This window comes from Ornithorhynchus anatinus, chromosome 6 (genome assembly GCF_004115215.2).
Source record: "Ornithorhynchus anatinus isolate Pmale09 chromosome 6, mOrnAna1.pri.v4, whole genome shotgun sequence".
NCBI lineage: Eukaryota > Metazoa > Chordata > Mammalia > Monotremata > Ornithorhynchidae > Ornithorhynchus > Ornithorhynchus anatinus.
In genome coordinates, this window is record NC_041733.1 from 35729714 (window position 1) to 35751304 (window position 21591).

The following is a 21591-nucleotide window of genomic DNA, read 5'->3' on the forward strand; positions in this document are numbered from 1 at the left end:
TTGGGAAAACAGTAGGAAATCACCTTTTGAATATCATTTTCTAAATAATGGAAAATTATAAAGGATATAAACTTTTTGAAGTCTTCATAAAATTGAGTAGGAAGAAGGGGGAAGGAAGCACATGCTGAAGTGATAAACTTTGTATTTTCCACAGTCAAATTCTTTGTTTAATTTATGGTTTTCAACAGGCTGGCAAAAGCTGAGATTAATAAAGTCCTTCCCCCCTTCTCATTTCCATGGAAACTGCGAAGCGGTCACCCTGTATTCAGCCTTGTGGATCAAATGTGAGCTCAACTAGTCCTTTTATATTAGAAAAATATACTTTTTCACTATAATCTCTTTAATTACATGGCCTGGATATTTTGACAAATGCCTAACCTCTCTCTGAAGAGACAAATACAACTCAAAAAATATTTTAAGTATTCAAGTGTAGTTCTTGACAATGGTTATGAGAGCTCAGTTTGACATGAAAGGGAAGAAAGTGCATTTCTTGAAGTTAATGCAAGATCACTACTTCAGCAAATATAAATTTAAAGAGAAACTATGATTTCTTAGGATGTTTTTCTTCCTTGTACATAATCTCTCTTTTAACTCTCCTCAATTAGCCTTCTGGTTCTGATCCTGAACACAACTATGGAATATGTGACGTTTCACTATATGTGACTCTGGACACGAAGAAATGAGTTGTTGGGTCTTATAATTTAAATTGAAGCAGCGTGGCTCAGTGGAAATAGCACGGGCTTGGGAGTCAGAGGTCATGGGTTCGAATTCTGGCTCTGCAACTTGTCAGCTATGTGACTGTGGGAACGTCACTTACCTTCTTTGTGCCTCAGTTACCTCATCTGTAAAATGGGGATTAAGACTGTGAACCTCATGTGGGACAACCTGATTACCCTGTATCTGTCCCAGCGCTTAGAACAGTGTTTTGCACATAGTAAGTGCTTAATGAGTACCAACATTATTATTATAAGTTACAATCACTTGGACATGATACTAGACTCCTCCCTTCTTCCCTTCCTCACCACCATCTTCAACTGTTCACTCGCCAAATCCTTCTTCACCCAGTGCTTTCAAACGCTCATGTGTCTGCTCTCCGAAAAAACCCCTCCCTTGATCCCATGGCTCCCTTCAGTTATGGCCCCATCTCCCTCCTACCATTCTTCTACATACTCCTTCAGCGAGTCGTCTACATTCTTGCCTTCATTTCTTCTCCTCCAGTTCTCCCTCTGACTCCCTCCAATCTGATTTCTGCTCCCTTGAATCCTCCAAAACAGTCCTCTGTAAGGTCACCAGTGACCACCTCCTTGCCGGATCCATTGGTCTCTATTTCATCCTAATCCTCCTCAACCTCTCAGCTACTTTTGACATTGTTGATTACCCCCTTCTCTTGGAAACATTATCCAACCTTGCTTTCACTGACCCTGCCCTCTCCTGCTTCTCCTCCTCTCTGGCTGCTCCTTTCGGTCTCTTTTGTGGGCTCCTCCTCTGCCTCCAGCCTCCTAACTCTGGGAATTCCTCAAGGCTCAGCTCTGGCTTCCCTTCTATTTTCTATCCGCTTGGAGAACTCATATGCTCCCATGACTTCAGCTACCATCTCTTTGCAGATGAATTCCAAATCTACATCTCCAGCCCAGAGCTCCTTCTCTGCAGTCTTGTATTTTTCTCCTGCTTTCAGGAAATCTCTACTTGGGTGTCCCACCTCAGACTTAACATGTTCAAAGCAGAACTCACATTCCTATCTAAACGCAGTCCTCTCCCTGACTCTCCCATCACTGTAGAGCACCACCATCTTTCCTCTCTCACAGACCTGTAACTTTGGCTTTATCCTCTGTATTGTTCTCCCCCAAGCCTTTAGTATAGTGCTCTGCACACAGTAACCACTCAATAAATACCACTGATTGGTTGACTTAAACCTACAGCCTCCTGAGTAATGTGGGATTTTCCATTCTAATAGTTGGTTTCTGTACGGTCAGGCACTCCCCACTTTTGGCATTAACAAACTCTTAGTGAACAGCAGAAAACTTGACGTTACAAGGGGACTTATAAGGGGATAGAACACTCCTTATTTCGCTATTTTCTGTGAAACCCAGCTCAGCATGACATGTTACTTACTGCAACTGCACCGGTAGGTCATTGTCTTGAAGAATTTCTTCATGTTGGCATCGATTGAGAAATGGGGATATCTCTTTGTTTTCTAAGAAATTTCTTGTGGTGAAGTATTTCTCTCTGCTTAAGCTCTACTTGGGATTAAAAGGAAGCTGGCGTAAGTCATTTTGGTGGGAAAGGTGCAGAGATTGTGATTATTATTAGGATTGATTACTGGGCTGCAAGATCACAGGGCAGGAAAACGGATGATTCCCCCACCCAGTGTTTCAGAATATCCTGGGAGTTCCCAGAATCCTGTGGAACAATCTGGGAAGGGAGAGGGGTTTCTCTTCTCTGCTGCCGGCTGCTCCAAAGATCCACACCACTCGCCTAAACCTCCAGGGGTGGAGCTGAGCTCTCCCGAGGGCCAAGCTGAGCCAGGTCAGAGTGGTGACTGTGATAAGGCCCTGCGGATCCAGCCAGAAGAGAGCTTCATGTGGTCATTAATTTGTCTTCCTAGATTGTACTTGGAGCAGAAAGAAAGCTAGAGTGGGTTAATTTGATTATCTATCTTGGTGCTTCAGGTTAAACCCTGTTTCCCAGACTTCTTATCAAGTAAAGCTCTCAGGCCTAGCCCATGACTTTGTACTTTGGTTAATCAATTTCACAGCTTGACTCTGACAGTCTTAGACTTCAGCGAAGGTGAATGTTACCTTGTTTTTAATGTTCACTCTTGTGATCTCTTCCCCTATGTGTTGCTTAGAAAATCCTAGCTATGATCTTGTCTGGTTTAGCGGTTGGCTTGCTGGGGCTTTCACAGAGCAGTCACCTAAGCTCTAGTGGGAATTTTGAATCCCTAATATATATGTCATATATATATATATGTATGTATCTCATATTTTGGCCCTAGTTTGGGAGTAATAGAGCTAAAAGGCTCCAGTTTCAGTTTCGTGAGGCCATAGGTGCCAAAGTATATTATTTTTTGAATAATGTAGAGGTCGAGTGGAAGGCTTCCAGAGAAAGTATCGTATTCTATAGTTTGACTTGCAGGAGCTTGAGATTTTAAAGCTTGATGTTGTTAGTTTCTAGGAGCGTTCATTCTTTGTTTCTCATTATCTGGAATCATGGGTTAAAGGTAAACCAGAAGAGACCAGGTGAGGCTAGTCCAGTCCACATAGCCTCATGTCACAGAGGTGTTTGGGATGGTTAAGGACCTATTCTCTTCTTCTTTTTTTTTTTTGGCAGCATTTGTTAAGAGCTGCTTAATCAGGTTGGACCCAGTCCCTGTCCCACACAGGCTTCCCTTCTCCTAATCCCCATTTTACAGATGAGGTAACTGAGACCAGAGAAGTTAAGCGATTTGCCCAAGGTCACACAACAGACAAGGGGCTGAGCTGGATTTAAAACCCACATCTTTCTGATTTCTCCAGGCTTGTTCTATATGCACTAAGGCTCGCTGCTTCACTTGACTATCTTGGCCTCTCGGCTGGTGCTTTAACAGTACTGGTGCTTGTTGGTGGAATAGGTGGCTGGTATGTTTGTGTCCTGGGTTCCTTTACCAGGAAACATCTCGTCCTTTACAGACAGTCTTAATAGCTTGTTCTTGTGGGGCCGTTAAGAGCATCTGCCAAAAGAAAATACTTAGGATCAAGTCAGAAGAAGAAATAAGCAGCATGTTTACTGAATATTAAGGTTTCCTTTCTGTATTGCAAGGCTCAGTTCTCATTGCTCTTCAGCTTTCCAGTTATTTTTGCCCGTCCTTTGCCTTGGAGACTCAGATGCCAGCAGTTAGGGAATTGCAGGTAGTTAGTAGAAGATAACATCTCGGAACATTAGAAACACTTATCCACGTGTGCAGTTGGCTTCTCTAATGCCAACTTACTGTACCGCAGCCTTGTTTATCATGCCTCCAATCCCTCGTCCTCATCCTGCCTCTGGTCTCCCTGATTTGTATCCAACAGATGTCCCCCCCTCCCCACCTTCAAAGCCTTAGCAAAAACCCATCTCCTCCAAGAGCCCTTCCCTGACTAAACCCACATTTTTCTCTTCACCCCACTCCCTTCCGCTTTGCTCTTGCACTAGGATTGGCGCCCTTTATTCACCCTTCCCTCATCCCCTTAACACTTAGGTAAGTCATTAATTTCATTTATTTATATTGTCTGTCTCCCCATCTAGACTGTAAGCTTGTGGTGGGCAGGGAAACTCTTACGTGTGCTATATTGAACTCTTCCAAGCATTTAGTACAGCTCCGCACACAGAAAGTGCTCAGTAAATGCTATTGATGATAATGAAGCTATATAATTCTCAAGGGTGGTATGATCTCATGGATATCACTCTTTGTCTATGTCTGTTACTAGGCATACTTGTATTTCTTTAGGTTAGACTTTTGAACACCCTCCTCCCATTATGTCCATTCATTCAGATAATTATTGCAAGAGCTGTGTCAGAAAAAAAGGTCACTCCAAGCAGACATTTTTACACTTAACTGCAATGTTATATTTCCCAGGAAAGAATAACTACCATCAAACTACTGATGAAATAGTTTAGACAGTTTATCCCAAGTAGGTTCCCGAGACTTGACCTGTTAACTTACTCATCCTTCCGATAACCTCAGCACTTGGTACAGGAGTGGGGAGGAAACACAATTGAGGGGGAAGGGATCCATTTCAAATGGATTGCTGACAGTCACGGATACCTCTGCCAGAGACTGTCCACAGCGGTATTGGAGCAATTGGCAAAGGGTTGAGAGGAATAAGGTGTCCTTCCTGTTTGGCCAGCCAAACTCTGGACCTTTAGGGCTGGAGCTTACGAAGCTCTGAACCTGTTGGGCCCGCTCTAGTAACCTTCCCTTTCTTACCCTTAGGGATGGTGGTGCTGTCTACAGTGATGGGAAAATCAGGGGGAAGACAGGGTTTGGGTGGGAAGATAAGGAGTTTTGTTTTGGACTTGATAAGTTTGAGGTGTCTGCATGACATCCAGATATAGGTGTCTTCAAGGCAGGAGGAAATGTGAGACTGTAGAGTGGGGGAGAGAGAAAAGGGCTGGAGATGTAGTTTGGGGAAGCTTCTGCATAACGGTGGTAGATGAAGCCATGGGAACGAATTAGTTCTCCGAGGGAGTGGGTATAGAAGGAGAATAGATGGGAAGCCAGAACTAAGCCTTGAGGGTCTTCTGCAGTTAGAAGTTAAAGTGGGAGGTAGGGCAGTACCTGAATTGGGAACTGTTTTCTCAAAATTGAGACATTTTGGTCAACTTGAGGGTAAAACTGCTTGAGGGCAGGAACCAAAGCTTAGATGCACTGGACACAGTAGATATTTAGTGAATTCTTATGATATGATGGGTAAACAACAGGGGACGTGCTTTCTAGGTTGTCAAAAATGCTTGATTTTATGGTGTGAATTTCATCTGAATCTGAATAGAATTGAGACTTGTGTGCCGTGGGACATAGAGCTTGAAACAATGCAAGAATCCAGAATTTCTTATTGTGCTCCAAATAGGCTGAACCTATCCCCCTAGTTGAAGTAGAGCAATTCAGGAGGTTTGTAGGCAGATTTGAGTGGGGGGGGAAAAAAAAGAATCCCATGCCAATGGGACTCTCCCTGCTATAGAGATTAGTTCACTTTTGCCCAGACCCCAAGAGGATGAAGCTCCTTGTGTGCTGGGATTTCATATGTCAGCTCTTATATATTGGACTTTCCCAAGTGCTTAGTATTGTGCTCTGCACAGTAAGTGCTCAGTAACTACCATTGCTTACATTTAAATATCTGAATTTCTTACTTGAGGTGCCACGGTTTGTTGGGATAATGTTCTCCTCCTTAACCATTATTCAGTTTTCCAAAATCTGCTCTAATTTTAAATCCAGAATCCTAAATCCTCTCCCATCTCCTCACCCTCCCCACTTCGTCACGGCAGCCTAGACGGTTGAAGAGTGCGGTACAATAAGCAAGAGGGATAGTTTTAATTTGATATTCTCCAACTGTCTCTGATGTTGCTTCAGCACCAGAGAGAGTTCACTGCAGAATTGCATTAACACTGCATCTGCATTGTGTTTCGGCTACCCAGCCAGAGTGCCTGATGGTTGGGGTCAACAAATTCTGAAAATGAAATCTTCTGCTTCTGCCACAAGAAGCCCTCTAAGATAAATGACTCAGTGGATTACGAAGGTCTAGACTTTGCCTCAGTTTTTCACATCTCACTCAGAGTCATGCTTGTGCAGGTGGGGAAAAATGACCGGTTTAGAGATGGGAAAAGATCTTTACTGAAAGTAAAGTTTAACCAGAAAGTGAGTTGAGATTGTGGCATATAAAAAGACAAAGTATTGTTATCGGCACTTCTGTGGGATTTCGTTCTTGTTTCTAAGACTGAAAACTATACTACTACTACTAATAATGTTATTTAAGTGCTTACTATGTGCCAAACACTATACTAAGCTCTGGGAGCGAGATACAACGTAATAGGTCCCACATAGGGATCGCGGTCTGAGGTAGAAGGGAGATGAGGAATTGAATCCCCATTTTGCAGATGAGGGAACTGAGGCACACAGAAGTTGTGACTTGTCCACGGTCACATGGGCAACTGGTGGAGCTGGGATTAGAACCCGAGTCCTCAGACTCCCAGGTCTTTGCTCTTACCACCAGGTCATGCTGAATCCCTGTAGCCTCATTGTCATCAGGATGTGGGTCACCAGTATTTTTGTGTTGCTTGGAATAGCTCACACTTGTCAATGTTCTAGTGAGTTTAAAAAATTTCCTTGGTCTACTGCTAGAGTTTTGGTTAACAGATGTCCGTGAATGCATTGGCTATCTTCAGTCTATACCATGACAAATCTATCTTCAATCTATACCATGAGCACAGTAAGCGCTCAACAAATTTTTGCACTCTCAAGCTCTTAGTACAGGGCTCCGCACAGTAAGCCCTTAATAAATGCCATTGATAGGAAATGTCAATGATTAAATGCAAAGATAATTTATATTTGCTATGTTTGTGCTCTGTAAAAACGGTTGATCATTTCCTTGCCTTTTCAGTCAACCATATAAAAACAGAATTATGTTACAGAACACTTTATCATTTCACAGAGTCCATCATCACCTCAACTAAATGCATTTGTTCTATAGTTATTTAACATCTCCAGTTTATTCAGTAGACTCAGTTCAGCAGTGATTAGCCTATACTGATGGAACCCTTCTCTAATGTGTGAGCGTTTTAAAAATTTTTACCATTTTGTACGGATTTATTCCATGAATCTGAAATGTTCACTTGAAGTTGGAAGCGTTTCTTGTACTCTCTAGCATTTGCTTGGCCAGAACACTTTGCAACCTGATAAAGATCACCCTTCCATTTTTCAGAAGCTCTGGCTTGTCCCAAGATCCTCTCATACTTTATCGAGCGCTAACTGTGGTCAGAGCCCTATATTAAGAGCTTGGGAGAGTGAAATATAGTTGCTAGGCACCATCCTTGCCTATAAGGAACTTCCCCTCTTTTACAACAATCCAGTCGCATCAGGTGAACACTTACCCCTATCACATATCTACCTTAATCCTATCCTCACCACTTAGGTACAGCTGTACATATCATTTCTAAATTACTCATATTTACAGATCCACTTCACTATTTGGTACTGTTGTGTTCCCTTCCTTCATTCTTCTTCCTCTTGCATGTTCACTCTCTGTAAGTAACTTTTGCCTGTAATCCCCATTCGGTAGTGGTTCCTTGAGGTCAGGGAACATGCCTCACCACTGTTATAATTCTCCCAAGTGGTTACTGCAGTAACAGGCACTCAATTCTATTAACTGATTAATGAAAAATATCGGAGTGTTTGTTCAACTGAGTTTCTGTGTTTCCACACTGCTTCCCCGGGAAGCATTCACCAGAAAGCTTTGAAAGGCTAAGAGCACGAAGCTCTTCTTCGAAGTGTTACCAGTTCTGCACAGTGGACTTCTGTGTCCTGCAAGAGAGTGGGCTAGCTCTCCTGATCCCTAATTTTCAGAAATGTGGGATAAATTAAGTATGGTTGTTAGAACCTCGTTCAAGAAGAATTGACGAGCGACGGATGTGTGTACTATCGCTGAAGGCGTCTCTGACAGTGGAAGCGCTATTGAGATTGTATTTCGCTGACCTGATGTCTTGAATGAAATATTAAAATATCTCTATTACATGCTGATCTACAAAAGACCTATAGTATTTTTCCTAAGGCTACTTTGTGAGGGTTGAGAAAAGATTGCGGAAAATGCCTGAAATTTTAGCTTGACTCACAGTTGGTTATGCATCTATATTCTCTTTGTAAAAGAGCCCAGTGTAATGATGAAAATTAGGTACTTTATCTGGGGATTCAGAACTTAGGTGTTTTACTATAGAGCAGCTGGTAGCAATTGGCCTGTTAAAGCATGGAGTACATAGCTTTCAAATCAGGCTTTTATTCTAGGCAGATAATGTGCCTGATTGGATATAGTTGAATCAAGAGGTAAGGTAAATTGTTCCAATTAGGTGGATTTCTCACCCTGCCCCTAATAGTACAGGAAAAAACCTGTCAGGGAGAGATGATTCTCGTTAAAGTGACAGGTTTTCTTTGTGGTTGCTAGGGAAAGGGAGGCAGCTTTGTGTAACTGTATTTTTTTCTAAGCATTCACCAGAAGACTAGTCAAAGGTTTGTCCAGCCAAACTGCTGGGACATGTCCGTCCCTCCTGACAACATTGTGGCTGTGTACCTCCCGTTTCCTCTTGACTTCGGTCTGTAAATAATTGGCCAAACAGAATTTAAGACAGAATTTCCCGTGAGGTCCAAACCGAGTCACCTTGCCTCTCCATCCTATGCGAAATGCAAACCAGTGACAAATGGTTTGCTTAATTTATGTTGGTGTCATTCGCATAATTTGGTATATGAGTGGTGAGAGCTATGGGAGTAGATTGCAGAGAGAGTGAGTTGTCCAGTGAAGCCCCTACTTAATGCGGACTCCTACCAACATCACCCTAGTTCCTCTAGAAGAGGTAAGGACACGATGAAGTAGAATTATGTAAGAACAGCTTCAGCTCATTTAATTCATCTTTTCATCTTTATTAGGTCCAGATTAACAACTTGTTCCATTTGGTTTTGATTGTGTTCTTCTAAAGGAAATGTCTTGATGACACATGTATTCATCCACCCTAATTAAATAGATGGAATGGACCAGTCTTTAGAGTAGTTGCAGTATGATCAGATTTGTAGTTTATTTTAGGCTGGGAAGGGTTTTTTTTTTCCCCAAGTACTATACAAAATTGATTTGACTGGGAGTCGACTACGATTCGAACCTTCACGTGTTCATCACCTTGATTCATTTCTAAGTCTATTGAAGGAGGCTTAGAACAAAACACCAAATGATGGAAGTAGTCTAACTGGCCAAAGTTGGGGTCCCAACTCCTCATTTTGAGTGCTTGATGAACTTGGAATGGGACTCAAATGATAGAGTTGGGGGTGGTGGGGGGTTGGGGTATGTAGAGAAGCAGCGTGGCTTAGTGGAAAGAGCACGGGCTTGGGAGTCAGGTCATGAGTTCAAATCCCAGCTCTGCCATTTGTCAGCTGTGTGACTGTGGACAAGTCACTTAACTTCTCCTCGCCTCAGTTACCTCATCTGTCAAATGGGGATTAACTGTGAGCCTCATTGGGACAACCTGATTACCCTGTATCTACCCCAGCACTTAGAAAATGCTCTGCACATAGTAAGCGCTTAACAAATACCAAATTATTAGACCCACATACTTGTCAAAGTGCCTTTGCCCGTACAGTGCTCTGCCTGGGCAGCTCCTGGTAAACACTTTCAGTGATGCTGGTGATGTTCAAGGCGAGAAAATCATGGAATAAAAAGATGGGATATAAAAAGTGATTGACTTGGCTTTAACACAAGTACAACGCAGACAGTGAAGGGAGGAAAAAAAATCAAGTTTTTTGAATTTTTCTTAGCCAGCCTTCTTGGCTGCTTTTACTGCTTCAAGACTTGCAGACATTTTATAATCCTCTTATTTAGGTTTATCTGCCTAACGGCATGTTTACTCGTGGCTTTCTAAGATAAGTGCATTTATAGATCTACTTCTGGGGAATGGACAGGCGAGCATTGTGAACCATAAGTCTGGTAAGATGGAAATTGAATTGCAAGTATTTACTAAAGAAATACTTTCTGTTACTGATGATTTCGCCAAAGATGGGCCAGGTGGAATGGTCTGAGTGCCGAAAGGAGATAGAGCACAAAATGATCTAACTAGATCCTGGAAATCTAGCCCAGGCAAGACTAGATGAGGGATTAATGCTAGTGGTAAAGGGAGAGTTTTCAGATGCGACTACAATAGAAGATTTTCTATACTTAGCAAAATGTTCTAGGATGATGAATTTGCTTGTCATCCAACAGAGGGATTAACCAACAGAGTTACCTGGGATAATTGTCTATTTCCATTTTAGAACCTTATTTCTAATTTCAAGTTTGGTTACCCCTACTAGCCCCAGACTTTTTCAGTCTATTAATCATATTTATTGAGCATTTACTGTGTGCAGAGTAGTGTACTAAGTGTTGGGGGAGTACAGAATAGCAGAGTTAGCAGACATGTTTCCTGACCAAACGGCGCTTACGGTCTAGAGGGGTAACTTACAGTCTTTGCTCTGAAAGCATTTTAGGACTCGCTTTCAAAGGACTCCACCCTTTTTCACCCTCCCAAGGGGCTGATCGCAATTCATTCTTTCAGTTGTGTTTCTCGAGCGCTTACTGTATGCAGGGCACTGTACTAAGCGTTTGGGAAAATACAATATGGCAATAGAGGCAATCCCTGCCCACAACAAGCTCACAGTCTAGAGGGGAGGAGCCAGATGTCAATTCAAGTAAACAGACATTAATATAAATAAGTAAAATTACAGCTATATACATAAATGCTGTGGAGCAGGGAAGCGGGGCAGAGCAAAGGGAGTGAATCAGGATGACGTGGAAGGGAGAGCAGTGTGTTCATTTCCTCTAAGTAAAGGGAAGGTGGCTAAGAGTATCCAGGAAGTTTCTCCTATATATCCCCAGTTGCTGACTTTGACGAGAATTTTATGTTCACTAATAAATGATGGCCAGGAGAGGAGCATGCTCCCTAAGAAGCAACCCACTAATAAAAAATCTCTAATAAGGTTCTGGGAAAAGTGTGCACTGGTTCCTTTTTTATTTTCTAAATTAATTGGAGACCTTGTTCTCTCAAACGGAGCTCATTAAGGTTTTTTTGCTGTCCTTAAGTAGCCCTTTTCACCTAGTCCTCTTAGCAAAGGCACATGGAACCTGGCAACTGGTATTCACAAACTACATGTAAACGTGGTCACTCAACTCCTCAGAGAAAGGAACCTCTACAACTCTTGAAAATATTAAGGACCGTTCCCTGTAATGTTGCCATTTATTTCTCCCAGTCTTTTTACCAAAGGCCCAGGACAGTGTTTTCTGCAGCAGTATAATGTTTTCCTACTTAGTGTATTGTCCGAATACCTTGGGACATATGGGAACTTCATTTTATAGGTGGAGAAACTGAGTCACAGGCCAAGTAGCCTGTCAAGTGATCCGAAGGTTCAGCATTGTAGCTGATCTCCCATATTCATTGAGCCTGAGGGAACTCTCTGTGATGACGGGTGCATCTTTTAGGTTTAATTGCCGCATTGCTCTTTCCTGCTGATTTTTCCCGTTGGTGGTGGGTGTTATATTTTAAAGGGAATTTCAGTATTTAGGAATACATCAGTTGAATCTCCTGTTATGCAGAGAAGGCGTGTGGAACCTTGAGGACATATTGTTCACATACCTGAGAAGGGAAGCCCCAAGGTCTGAGTGGGGAGAGAGAGTGTGTGTGTGTGAGAGAGAGAGAAAGGAAGGAAGGGGGAGAAAGAGAGAAAGAAAGAAATGAGGGTGAGCAGCTATGTCCACGAGTCATTTGTTGGCTTCAGCAGTGCCTACTCCATAGGATGCTAGTAAGTAAATTGCCTGTTGAAACATTGTATTCTCTTCTGTGGGCTAGTAACTTCCAGATAGCTAAACCTTCGGAAAAATACACAGATTGTCTCTGGCGGTGAGGGAACTGCTCATTGGCAAGGAGTGTTATGCTCCTTAACTCCACTGTACTATGCACTGGTTAGACTCCTATTGCATTGATTTTTTCCAAGGGTGGTGGCCAAAATTGGAATAATATTGAAAGTGATCTGTTTGTCAAGGTTAAAGGAATTCACGTTTACTCTGGAGAGTACAAAGGTAAGGGATGAAATTCATGTTTGAGTAGCCCCATTATGCCACTCTCTTTGGAGAGTAACAGTTTCCAAAGGAATCACACCCAAAGATCCCAGTTTGCAATAGGTCTGTATTTATTAGATTAGGTTAGATAACGTTTCAAGGAGAAGGGGGTCATCCACCGTGTTGAAGGCAGCCACGCAGTTGAGGTGTATTAGGATGGAGAAGAGGCTGTTGGATTTGGCAAAAAGCTCATTGGCTTGTGGTCTTCCATCAGTTTAGGAACCCTGTGATGGCATCTCAAGGGGTATTTGGGATTTTTAGGGCTTTGTTTTCCACTGTGGAGTCTATCTTAAGCACTGCTCTCTTGGAGAGAGAGACTGTCATTTGTAGTCATTTGTGAGACATGACCCAAGGGGCCTGTTTTTTCCATTGTAGTATTTCCCAATTCCATCTCTGTTTCTCTTCTGGATCAAAGGCGTCAGCATAGAAAAGATGCATAGGATGCCGGACCCGTTCCCTGGTGTATCAATCAATCCTCAGGAATAGATGTAAATAGATAAATACGTGCAGTCCGCTGTTAATTCTGGTTTAAAATTGAGCCTCTTGCTTATATTAACCATTGCATAAGTCTAATTTGAAATTCAAAAGACTGAGATTCTCCTAAAGTCTTTCTGTTTCTTTTTTATTAGTGGAACAGCTGACCAGAGACTACCCTCCACAGAACCACTGCAGTAGCTTTCATGTATTCTCTGCTGGAATGAGCTGCAGAAGCAAACGAAAATCACTGCAGTGCCAGAGTCCAGAAGGACTCTGCTTGATAACAGAACAGTTCTTTGGCATACTACAGTGCCAGCCACTGGGAGTGAGTCATCAGCTGCCACGGCTGAATAAGGTAATAGCTTTTCAACTAGGTTGGGTTTAATTCCTTTTGGGGGGTCAGATTCACTCATTCACTTTTCCAACTCACCATGTAGGAGTGAATTATTTTTCTTTGTTGGAAATGGCTTTTTGTATAAGTGGGAAGTTCTTCACAAATGTTTCATTATTAAACATAGGAAAGGTCAAAGAGACCGGGAAGTGAACCCTTTAAAGGTGAAAGCCTAGTTAAGAATCCTTGGGATAGCTGGCCTGCAGGGTTGGATTACCCCAGCAAATAGTATAGGGATTGCACAGAGGCCCGAGGGGAAAGCTGTACTTTCTTTCCTTTTGGAGGGAGGAGGGAATGGAAATAGGGAGAGAAATAGCACCTGTGACCTTCCCCTACCCCTAGTTATGTTACCAAATGAAGCACCACTCAGCGACTTGGGATCCCAGTCATTTGCTTGGCCTGGTGGATGGAGATAGTGCAATCTTGCAGATGTATCACTGATCCTGTTAGGCTTTGCGCCCTTCTCCATAAAATGCTGCCCTGATTCATAGTCTAGAACCATTCCAGTAATTTCAGTTTAACCAGGTGAAGAATGGGTGTACCTGGACGAGATCCGTTTTGCGATCTCATCTCTAAGCGCCATTAACCAGTCAGTAGTATTTGAGGGCTTACTGTGTGCTCTCCTTACTTTGCAGCTAGAATCTTCTCGGATCTTTTCACCGGCCCATCCATCTTGTAATGCAGCCACTCGAGTGGGGTCCATCTTCACCAATTGGGAAAGAAGGTCTCTTAAGAAACCAGTCTTCAGGTAAATTGGATAAAATGACAGAGTTTTATTTCGAAGCCTACTTGTTTGGGGGCTTTTGGAGTTCTACCTCCTAAAGTATATAAAACATGAAAGATGAGTCAAATTATGAGCCATTGAGTTGACACAGGAAAATCAAGTGACTTAAGAATTCGCTGAAACTGCCTTGATTAGAAAAATGTTCAACTTGTATCAATGGGGAAAAGCATTGAGCCCAATTTAAATGATTGGCTCTTAGAAGGAAAGCGGCAGCTAGAAGATTCAGCACTTTTTAATGGGTTCCTTTTCTTTGGCTCCGTTGAGAGAATCCTGCAGTCAGATATTACCAGCACTAAAATCATTATCCAGTGTACAGGCAGATGGCAGGCCAGTAATTGTTTATTGGGACAGATGGCAGTTCCTTGTACCGTCTTTCTAGTTTCTACGTTTTTAAGGGTCTGCAGTTGCAATGTACAGCCGTCCCTGGACTCTAAAAATCCAAGTGTCTTTAAATAACTCTGAAAAAGGATTTGTGGTGACTTCCTAAAAAGATTCAGGGCTACTAAAAATGAATATACTGGCAACTTTTAGATGTTTCACCAAACACGTTAAAATTTAGAGATATGTAGGGTGGCAAACTTGCGTGTTCATCGATTGTAGCCTCTTGACTAGAGCTTGGGTCTTGGGCTTGACTGGAGATCTTTGACAGAATGCTGAAGGATGTATGCATATAATATAGATATTTGAATGCTCCCTGACTCAGGAAGATGGGGAAAGTTGATGGGGAACGTGGAAACTGATTGTGGGGAATTTTGGCTTAATGCAGAGGGAAATGGGAAGCTATTGGAGGGTTTCGAATTGTACATTCCAAGCGCTTAGTACGGTGCTGTGCACATAGTAAGTGCTCAGTAAATACTATTGAATGAATGAATTTTGAGAGATCAAATGAGATGAGCAAAGCTTAAGGATGATTGATCCAAGCAGCAGATCAATATCTTGATGAGTGTACGTGAAAGGTGCTGTAATGAAGTAATGAATAACTTCATTACTCAAAGCGCATATGCAGCAGTAACACTCTTTCGAAGAAATTTTCCAAACGTGGGGTTCCTGATGAAAAATGACTTTTTGTTGTTGCAAATCAGAGACCGTGACTCTAAGGTGAGTTGTTTATTGAGAGCACTAGATCCTTTATGGGATCTCTAAGTCTAAAGGCTGTATGGGGCCAACCTCTGTTGCATCCTTAATGGATCTGGAAAGATCGGCTGTCCACCTAGTGGAGATTCGGCAGGCTTTTCGGGGAGGGTGAAAACTTGACCCCTTGAGTAGAGTCCACTGAGAACTAGCCTTAAGAGATATCCGGAGTTGGATTGTCCCAGCGCCGGTCAACTCAGTTAAAGGGTCTCTGTGCTAATCCTAGAGAAGTAGTGCGGCCTAGTGGAAAGAGCATGGACCTGGGGGCCAAGGGACCTGGCTTTTAAACCCAGCTCTGCCAATTGTTTGCTCTGTGTCTTTGGTTAAGTCACGTACCTTCTCTGTGCCTGTTTCCTCAACTGTAAAATGGGGATTCAAAACTTGGTATCCCTCCTGATTAGACTGAGAGCCCCCTGCCAGTCAAGAACTGTGTCCAATCTAATTAACTGTATTTACCCCAGCACTTAACACAGTGCATGACACGTAGTCAGCACTTAACCAATACCATTAAAAAAATCCTCCCTTGGAGTTGGAGTGTATTATCTTCATCAATACACAAACTCAAGCCTTTGTAGAAAAACAAAATGTCCAAGTGGACCCAGATCCAGATTTGAGAAGTAGCATGGCTCAGTGGAAAGAACCTGGGCTTGGGAGTCAGAGGCCATGGGTCCGAATCCCGGCTCTGCAACCTGTCAGCTGTGTGACTGTGGGCAAATCACTTAACTTCTCTGTGCCTCAATTACCTCATCTGTAAAATGGGGATTAAGACTGTGAGCCTCACGTGGGACAGCCTGATTACCCTGTATCTACCCCAGCTCTTAGAACAGTGCTCTGCGTATAGTAAGCGCTTAACAGCATTATTATTATTATTTGGTATCAAAGGAAATATTGAGTTGACCTCAGTGGAATAGGCCTGAACTCTCTGGAGTTTTGTTTCTTTTTACTGCTCTCATGTGCACATTGTGAATTAGGTAGGGGGACAGTTGAAGATATTTCTGAGTTCCCATAAAACAGTTAAGTGCACGGTGAAAATACACCTTAGGGAAGAAGAGGGAGTATCTTATTTGCCAAACTTCCAACCTTAATTTTCTGTCACACCTGGAAATTTTTGCTGTCCCCAGTTCTGAAACTCAGCATGGGCAGTATCACATCTCCAAGAGGCCTCCCACGACTAAGCCCTTTTTTCCCCTATTCGCTTCTGAATTACCTAAGGACTTGAGAGTCACCCCACCCTCAGCCCCAAAGCACCTGTCTGCAGTTTATATTATTGTCTGTCTCCCCTCTAGACTGTAAGCCCCTGTTGGCAGGGAACATGTCTACCAACTCTGATTGCTTAGTAAAGTGTTCTGCACTCAGTAAGCACTCAACAAATACCAGTGATTGATCTGTCCGTGCAAAATTATGTTAGTAATGGGATCCTAAACATGCTTTTAGTCCAATTTTTTTCAAGAGTTTAAAAAAATGAAACAGCAACAGCTATCCAGTTGATGCCAGAGCTTACTTTTGAGGACTGAATTTTCCTGACTTTGCATGCAACCACGTAGTTTCTTATTTTCATAATATTAAAAGGTGGGAAGGAAGCAAAGCTGTCAGTCAGTCTTAGGAAACTGTATTAGCAACGTTTTCCAGGGATGAAAATACCATATCAAGAGATCTCTTATTGCAAACCTAGAAAATACAAGTATTTCTTTAGGTGTAAATAATTGCTATGAAGATATTCCTCTTTCACCTCAGGGAAAAGAACAATAAAGTCAAGAGACAAAGTTATAATAAGGTGCCCTTCCTCCTCTGTTGCGAACAGATATGACTTACGGAAATAACGTATCACTACCAGTAAAACACTTTTTTTGTGTTAATATTAATGGTATTATTAACTTCTGAATTTTTTTTGTGTAGAAATTACTTTAAACCCGACAAGGCCCCTGTGGTTAAATAGAATTCGTGGTAGGAAAAAATGGGCACAAAATTGTGTATTTCAAGATGGTTGTTTACCCAGGGGAGCAAAAGGATTGGTTCTCATTGTGTCTCTGTGTAAAAACTTGGTGTGGGACCTTAACCAAACCCACTGCCAGTTCTGTGTATTACCGGAGCCCTCCGCATAACCTTTTTCGGCTGGACAGACAGTCCCTCGATGGTATTCGTCGATTGTCCGCTGTGGGTAGAGCCGGGGCTAGAATAGAGCAGAGGCCATCCCTTTTCTGGTGGGGGCCAGTGATGGCACGGGGCCACGCCTGCAATACTCTGGGCGCACAGCACAGTAATATAATGTCAAGTTAAGTCAGTCCAAGTCCCCACTGACTTAATCGATGGTATTTACTCTGTGCAGAGCGCTTTACTAAGCTCTTGGAAGAGTCCAATCCGACAGAACCCGTAGACACATTTCCTGCCCATAACAAGCTTCCGTTAGAGAGGACTTGAGCTCTCTCCTCTCATTCTCCCCCCCCTTCTGCACGCTCTTCCCCGCCACCCCGCCCCACCCTTTACTGCCCTACCTCCCTATGATGCTTCTCCCCTCCCGGCCCGGCGCTGCCCCTTCGGCCACACTGCACCCCCATGCTGCCCTACTCAAATTGGCCTGCCTGCCCACGCTACCAAAGTGTTCAGCACAACAGGTATAATGTTCTGTGGGCTGACAGCTGCAGGATAAGTGCAGCGGGAAACGCCTATTCTCCTAGACTTTTGTAGCCTTTGAAAGCACTTAGTACAATCCAAGTGCAGCTGCTCTGAGTAGTTCACCAAGCCCCTCGGGCTGCTCTACAGGGATATGATCAGCGGAGTCAGAGTTGGTGTCCTCGTTTAACCCTTTTCTCAGCCCCAGAGCTTGGTTCGGGCCTCTTCTGCGCTATCCACTGGTAAGCCACTCTGCTTGAGGGAGCTGGAAGTTAGAGTACCGTACTGATTTGACGGGCTCCAAACATCATCAAAAGTCCTTTGAGACAGGAACTGCTGTATGCTGACGACTGTACTCTTGAGACACATACATGAAAATATATGCAAATAGCTGTGAATCGCCTCACAGATTCGGCACAGTGTTACGGGCTGACAGTAAGCCTGAAGAAAAGCTAATTAACGTACCAGTCTATGCCCAGGAAATATTACACGGTACCAAAGATTTGCATTGGCGAGACAGAATTTAAAGCTGCCGTTGAAATCCACTACCTAGGCAGTATGTTACCAAACAGCATTGGAGTGGACAAAGAGATAGAGACAAGGAATGGCAGCTGGCGAGCTTGATGGCCCAAGTTTTATACCAAGTAAAAGCGTCGAAAGCTGAAGCGGGGTCCAACAGGCTTTCCGACGAACAGGCCCCAGAGTGCCCGTCCGCTCACCGACGTTAAGGCGGTGCTCATAACTGCCCACGGATGAGAAAGGAAGATAGGAGGATTCATTCATTCGTTGCTATACTTATTGAGCACTGTGTGCAGAGCACTGTACTAAGCGTTTGGGAGAGTACAACAGCCATAAACAGACACATTCCCTGCCCACAGTGAGCTTACTGTCTAGAAGGGGGGGAGACAGACATTAATATAAATAAGTAAATTCAGATGTGTACATAAGTGCTGTGTCCTGGGAGGGAGATAAAGGGTGCAAATGAGGGGGATGCAGAAAGGAGTGGGAGAAGAGGAAAGGGGGGCTTAGTTGGAGAAGGCCTCTTGGAGGAGATGGGTCTTCAATAAGGCTTTCAATTGGGGGAGAGTAATTGTCAGATTTGAAGAGGGAGGGCATTTCAGGCCAGAGGCAGGATGTGGGTGAGCAGCCTAGACAGGATCGAGGCACAGTAAGAAGGGTAACATTAGAGGAATGATTTAGCATTAAAGGAACGAAGTGTGTGGGCTGGGTTGTAGTGAGAGAGTAGCGAGGTGAGGTACAGTAATAATAATAATGTTGGTATAATGTTGGTTAAGTGCTTACTATGTGCAGAGCACTGTTCCAAGCGCTGGGGTAATTACAGGGTAATCAGGTTGTCCCATGTGAGGCTCACAGTCTTAATCCCCATTTTACAGCTGAGGGAACTGAGGCACAGAGAAGCCAAGTGACTTGCCCACTGTCACACAGCTGACAGGTGGCTGAGCTTGGATTCAAACCCGTGACCTCTGACTCCCAAACCCGGGCTCGTTCCACTGAGCCACACTGTTTCCCTAGCGGGCAAGGTGACCGAGTGTTTTTAAGCCAGTGGTGAAGAGGTTTTGTTCGATGTGGAGGTGGATGGGCAACAACTGGAATTTCTTGAAGAGTAAGAGTGGGAAGATGTCTCCTGAGTGTTTCTGTAGAAAAATGATGCGGGCAGCAGAGTGAAGTAAGGACTGGAGTGGGCAGAGCCAGGGGACTGGGAGGTCAGCAAGAAGGCCGATGCAGTAATCCAGGCCATATAGGATCACCGACTGTATTAACGTGATAGCAGTTTGGACTCATTCATTCATTCAGTCGTATTTATTGATCGCTTACTGTGTGCAGAGCATTCTAGTAGGTGCTTGGAAAGTAAAATTCAGCAAACAAATGGAGATAATTCTTACCCAGCACTGGGCGCTCAGTCTGAAAGAGGGGAGAATGGAGAGGAAAAGGTGGGGTTTAGTGACATTATACTCAGTCAGCTGCTGCATATGGTGAACTGAAAAGGACCTATTTGGAAACACACATTTGATATCACTCTGTCAAACAAAGCAATAGAATAGTGTCGTGCCTGCCCTCCAGACTGGTCAGTTTGGTGCCAGCACAAAAGGGGCTGTTGACCCCCCAAGGCAGTTTCCTTCACAGATGTCAAGGATGTCAATGTACAGTGTCAAAAACAGACAGATCCTGCAATAGGTGAAAACATCAGTGTAGTAAAGCACTTATCTACCTTTATGTGCCCTCATAAAGATAGATAGTCTTTTTATGAAAGATCAGACTTTGGAGAAGTGCCCGTAGGCGTGGCAGTCCAGACTGCCTTCTACAAAAATGGAGACACACACACACACACACACACACACACACACACTTTGTCCTAAGCTGTCGAGTCTTCTCTGACCTATAGCGAGTCAGTGGACACATCTCTCCTAGAATGCTCCACTCGCCGTCAGCAATTGTTCTGGTAGTGGATCCATAGAGTTTTCTTGGTAAATATACGGAAGTGGTTTACCATTGCCTCCTTCTGCACAGTCAACTTGCGTCTCCGCCCTCGACTCTCTCCCATGCCACTGCTGCCCAGCACGTGAGTTTGACTTGAGGCAGATGGCTTTGCACTCACTAGCCACTGGCCAAGCTAGGAATGGAGTGGACAGGCCTCTGCTTGACTCTCCCTCCCGTAGTCGAGACTAGTAGAGTATTAGAAACTCTCCAGGTACTAGCTTGAGAGGGACGTGTATATATAATAGTAATAATAATAATATGGTCATTTGTTAAGCTCTTACTATATGCCAAGCACACTGTTAAGCACCGGGGCCGGGCGGGGGGTGGATATAAGGTAATCAGGTTGTCCTACACGGGGCTCACAGTCTTAATCCCCATTTTACAGAGGAGGGAACTGAGGCACAGAGAAGTTGAATGACTTGGCCAAAGTCACACAGCTGACAAATGGTGGAGTTGGGATTAGAACCCATGACCTCTGACTCCCAAGCCCAAGTTTTTCCCACTGAGCCACGCTGCTTTATATACCACTTCTGTATTTTTACCAAGAAAACTGTATGGACACACTACCAGAATGATTGCAGATGGAGAGTGGGGCATTTTGGGAGAGAGGTGTCCTTGGAGTCGCTGTGGGTTGAAGATGACTTGACAACATAAGACAAGGTGAGTGTGTGTGCATGTATACTTATGTGTTTCCATATATGTATTGTATAGATATATATGTACTGGAGCAAAGATATGTATTAAAGCATTGGGGTGATTCCTTTACATTTACAAGACTGCAAGAACCTCATCAAAATAAAGTTAAATGTATCTTGAGTCTAATTTTATGATCAGAAAAGTACTGTATGTTTACTTTCTGTTTTTTACTGGAGTATTAAGGTAAAGCCAATGACTGTTATTGCTTGGAATGCATTAGGTACTCTGGGGAAGTCCATTTACTCTTTAAATGAACAGAAGTAGCCTGTCATAGTGGAAAGACCCTGGGCCTGGGGACCTGGGTTCTAATTCTAGCTCTGCCACTCGTCTGCTGTGTGACCTTGAGCAAGTCACTTAACTTCTCTGTGCCTCAGTTACCTCATCTTGTCAACCTGATTTTCTTGTTTCTAGGCCAGTGCTTAGTAGAATGCCTGACACACAGTAAGCTTCTACTGTGCTTAACAAATACCATTATAAAAAAATCTTGGTTTTAGGCACTAGAAAAAAGTTTTACTAGTAACCTGAAACTAGTAAGAGGAGGTCAGGGATGAAAGGAAGTTTTCCCCACTATGGTTGTATTCTGTATTTTGATGGGGGAAATGGTTTGGGACAGTGGGAACTGTCAGGCTTCCAGCTGCAGAGAAAACTAGGAACAA

The 21591-nt window shown here is 43.4% G+C and overlaps 1 long non-coding RNA gene across 2 annotated transcripts in view; it reads left to right on the forward strand.

Moving 5' to 3' along the window:
* The first annotated feature begins 195 nt into the window (after nt 1-195).
* Nucleotides 196-21591, forward strand: part of LOC114812936 — a 115032-nt gene continuing 93636 nt past the window's right edge. For both annotated transcript variants that reach the window (XR_003760543.2, XR_003760545.2), the window contains exons 1-3: nt 196-284; nt 12977-13179; nt 13851-13963. This is a non-coding gene — a long non-coding RNA (uncharacterized LOC114812936). The remainder of the gene's footprint in view (nt 285-12976; nt 13180-13850; nt 13964-21591) is intronic.